We start from the raw sequence: 5,228 nt of genomic DNA on the forward strand, positions 1-5,228 counted from the left end.
CTGAGTTTTTTTCTTGGTTAGAAAGAAAAATTTTCCTTGCAGAAAAACACCAATAATTTTACCTCCTTGTAATTTTTACTATCCCTTACAAGTCTACCAGATAAACAGAAATAACATTTAAGATGAACTGCTTTCCATTAAGCTGTGAAGCAATAAAATCTTAGGGAGGTATTTATTCTTACATGGCAGTACAAAGTGTAAAACAACATTGCCTTAGTAATAAATAGCATAAATACAAATTCATATCATTTAGATTTCTGTGTGCTACCATGTTGAGGAAATAAAATAGATGGATGTAAGATCTCATGAACAACCATGACTTGATTAACTAGAAGACTTTAAAAAGGCTTTTGGGATCTTATTCAAGAATTGTTCTTATTCACTGTTTCAAAAGAATATTGGTGATTACACAGAAAAAAAAAAACCCCAAATTTATAAGTACACATGGATTGCAAATCAGACTCCTAGTAACTGTTCTTTTTTTAAAAAAAAATTTTAGTTGTGGATGAACACAATACTTTTATCTATTTATTTATTTTTATGTGGTGCTGAGTATCAAACCTAGTGCCTCACATTTATGAGGCAAGTGCTCACCACTGAACTATATAGCCCCAGCCCCTTAGTAACTGGTTTTAAAGTTAGTGAATAGAGACCTCCTATGCAGTGTGAAAGTAGTCATCCCCCATAAGCATTTTAAATTTTTGACCATCTGGAATAATCCTGAGAAATATGTTTACTATCATGTTACATTCAAAATTCATTGTTTTAATGAATAGCTTCCCATTGTTAAGCTTTACTGCATTATTATATATTTGGCAGTTGGGCTTTCCTAAATTGAATTTTATCAAAATGCCAAGGAACAACAACAAAAAAACCCAAAACCAAAGCAAAGCTTTGCACATTGAAATAGTGAAAAAAGCTGGGTATGGTGGTGCACTCCTGTAATCCCAGGGGCTCAGGAGGCTGAGAAAGGAGAATCGCAAGTTTAAAGCCAGCCCCAGCAATGGTAAGGCACTAAGCTACTCAGTGAGATCCTGTCTCTAAATACAATACAAAATATGTCTGGGAAAGTGGCTCTATGATTGAGTGCAAGGAAATAGTGAAAAAGAATCACTTTTAAGTTATTTTGCATTATAGTTTCTATTTTTACCCAAATTATGTTTTGTTTCTCAGTGTCCTAAATTATATCATGTAAGACATATATTTCTTTGTTCCTCTTTGCTAGTGTTGTTCTCCTATAGGAGCTCAATGGTATAAATGCTTTATATCAACAGTATTTTAGACTTTCTGGTAGCTTTTTTTGTTGTTGTTGTTATTTTGCTATTTTACTTAAAACATATCCAAATAGATAATATTAAAACAAACTATATTACCACAGGAGAAAATTCTGTCTCACATGGTTCATTTAGTTAAGTGTACAGAAAATACCCTATCCTGTCCTACCGGTATTCATATTGATATGGGCATGACCTCCCTGCCCCCCACCTCTCTCCTTTCATTTATGTATCAGTTGAACATGCACTTGTCATACCCTCGGCTAGAGATGTAGATAAACAGAAGCAAACAACCCTGATATCTGCCTCTAAAGCCAGGGACACACATTAGTAAACACTGTGCAGAATTTCAAATTAGATATAATGCCTAAGGGGTTGCTGGTGCCCAAAGGGTGGTTAAAAACTCTGGTAGGTCAGCAAAGTCTTCATGAAAGGAAAAAAGTCCTTGGGTTGAATTTTGAAAGACAAATACAGTTAATGAGAAGTGATGAATGAGTATTCTCATTCCATCTAGCCTGAACCAAAAATGTAGGTGGGGAAAGAGAGTGATAGGATACTAAATACTGAAGAAGCTAACAAGATGCAAATTATGAAGGGGTTAGTGTGCATTTTAGAAAGATCTCATGCACAGTAGCATGAGGAGGTTGTTAAGAGTTATAGGGACCAGATTGGTTAAAAGCCAATGGAGGAGGAATAAAGATCTCAACTACAGCTTCAGTAGCCAGATGAGAGAAAGGAATATTTCTTTCTTTTTCTTTCGTTCTTTCTTTCTTTCTTTCTTTCTTTCTTTCTTTCTTTCTTTCTTTCTTTCTTTCTTTCTTTCTTTCTTTCTTTCTAGCATTTATCTCTTTATTATAGATTAGCAGTGGTTTATAGTCATCATAGAAATGATGAGTTATAGTGTAGGAATACCATCATCCATATTCTGTTAAGTTTACATAGGCCTGACATTGAAAGAATATAAAACACTATGGAAATGTGTTCGTGATCCTAACATCACATTTGAATCTTAGGTGCACCCCATTACTTGGCAACAGTCCTACATATTAAAAATCATTTCCAATTAACACATAAACATACTCCAAAATTTCCATTCCCATGTCCTTATTTTTGATCGTTTTTTCCCATCATGGTATACTTCTTTATTTCTTTGAACACAATGGCATCCTTTCCAGTTATGACCTCAAAGGCTGGATCCCTTTAATCTCTGAAAGTTTTGTTATGGCATTCCATGCTACCTGCTTCCTTGAGAGGAACACTTCTAAAGTGAAATCAAAAAGGTAGGTGGAGGAGTCCAGGTGACTGGCTGGTTGACTTGTGGGCTAGAAGGGAGAAATATGGGAGCCATCATAATGAAAGAAGAGACATATAAATGCAGGATTTGTGAAAGTAATATATGTTTAATATGTCTGCAGCACATTTAAGTAGATATGGTCTGTAACTGTTGGATACAGTGGTCTGGAGTTCAGTAGAGTTAAGGTAGGGCTTTGGGAGTCTTCAGCATATTGTCACTGGCCAAAATCTTCTACAGAGGTGTATATAAAAAAAAACATGGTGCATGGAAAACAATGTATTGCTTCTTATATTAGTAAGTAAAATCTGTTGGGTGTATTGGAGTAAGCTGCTTAGAAACTCTAGCGACAATATCATGGGATCGGTACCTACTAGGACTTAAAGTCATTAAGTAATTTGATCAATATCACTATTTTTAATCACTAAAGAAAGAATTTGAAACTGGAACTCTCTGTCTAAAACGCCTGTGCTATGGATCACAGTATTATCTGATTTTTAATTTATCTTTCTAGACAATATAAATTATTTCTACTAGGCAGTTTGACATCTACATTTAATGGAATTGGTTCTTCAAAAATTTAAAAATTAAGATACTTTAAGTAAATGTTAGGTAAAATTCCATGAAAATTAATGTATTTATTAATTTTATTTAGACAAAAGGACAGATGAAAATCTCCTTGGGAGTAGCAATTTAAAAATAAAAGAACAACTGACTTTTTCTTTTTTACGAAATAGTTGAACAGGGTGTTGTTCATGTTTTTATAGAGCTATATAGATTCCAAACATTCTAATATATCACATGTGATTCTTGTAACAGGCTTGTGAAGCAGGTATTCTTCTCATTTTATAGTTTAAGAGATTGAGTCATTTAGGCACATCAAATATTTGACACTAGTTTCTTCTTCCTTTTGTGTATTATTATAACTGTGGCATGGAAAAATATAATGCTCTTATACTGATAAGTTGGAAAAGCTTATCAAGGAAATGATACTCAGTTAAAATGTTGCGTGAGTTTTAATTTCCTAAAATCTCCCAGGTGATCAATTTTTCTTTTCCTTATAAGAATGATGATTTTTCCTTCACAGAGACTGAAAACTTAATTAAACTTTAGTTGCTGTTTAGCCAAGCTACAACACAATTTCATTGATTGGAAATGATGAATCATATTCATAAATTCAACAGCATTAGGAAATGAAAATATATAAGGTAATGCTTTAGGAACAAGTCACTTTTATGGAAGGAGAGCATCCTCCAAAGAAGGCCACACACATATGTGCATACATGAAAAAGAATTAGAGTATAGAATTTATTACTTTTATATTTTTTAACTAAAAAGTCACTGCCATAATAATAACCCATTTCCCAGTGGATATTGGTAATAAGAGCTTAGCCAAATGGCCCATTGATCTATATAAGAAGCCATTAGTTCTGAGGGTGGGGTAGCATTTTTAACAGTATGAATTCACCACAGTACGTTTACATAAAATGCCATGGTGATGTGTTCTTGCTGACCCAAGAACCAAGTGAACTCAAGATTTTCATATAGGAGTATCCTTTAATTCCATGTTTATATTTAGGCAAAGTGTTGCTCTCGTAAAAGATTCACTGCACTGTTTGGAAAAAACATTTTAACATTATGCAAGAGGCAGATGAAAGTGATATTTTTAATATACTTTGCATACTTAATTCAGAATTATTTATAGAGATTACAAATGATGTTAAGTGGCAAAAAGATATAACTGAACTATATTCAGAAAATTCAGCAAGAGCTCTGGATTGCAAAAAGGATACAACTAGTAAGAGCTAAATTCATGGTGACTTATTGTCTTCAAAGTAAGAACAATCGAGAAGACAAGCACTTTAAAAAGAGTTTCCATTTGATTTACTAATTGCATTGGAAAGGAGCATGACATGAAATGGCAGGTTGAAAGATCAAGGTTATTGAGGGCTTTATGTAAAGAAACATCAGTGCTTTGGGATTAAAGTCTCAGTTCTTTACTCTGACTGTAGTGACTGTTCATTGAGGTAGGTTCTCCTTGGGATAAAAGAAATGCTGAAAAATGGTAGAATTAGAATTGAGATTTTAAAGAGATCAGAGAATTGCTTTATGAAAAAAAAAAAAGGCTAAAGCTTCAGAATCCTAGGGCCTCTTGGAAATTAATTCAATTGGACAGAACTTATATTCCTTGTCCAGTATTAACTTCCAGGCCTCTGGTACAAGACAGGCAGGAACACTCAGATTGGGTTTAGTTCATGTCCTCAGGAAATTTACCTTCTGAGTGAAGCATAAGAGAAGGATAGAAGTAAAATTAGTATAAAGCAAAGAAAAAAGAAAAAAAATTCTCCAGAATTATAAACATAGTACTACTGGACAGAGTCAGTAGAGGTAGGGATTTCATTTACCCTGGAGAAGAAACAAGGAAAGAACTCTAGATTTGTGTTGAGAAAATGATAAAACCTGGACAGGAGAGTTGTAATGGGTGTGTCTGCACAGAGGTCAGAGTCTGCCATGAATTGGAGAATGGAAATGCTGAGCTAAAGTTTGATTTCATTGTGTTGTAGTTGGTTGGGAGGGGAGTAGTGAAAGGCCAGGCTGAAAAGGTCTATTGGGGCTTCATTGATAGGTAAATAAAGTGCCAGGTGAGAAAAGCAGGCAGGGAA

The sequence above is a fragment of the Ictidomys tridecemlineatus genome, chromosome 2 (assembly GCF_052094955.1).
Source record: "Ictidomys tridecemlineatus isolate mIctTri1 chromosome 2, mIctTri1.hap1, whole genome shotgun sequence".
Lineage (NCBI taxonomy): Eukaryota > Metazoa > Chordata > Mammalia > Rodentia > Sciuridae > Ictidomys > Ictidomys tridecemlineatus.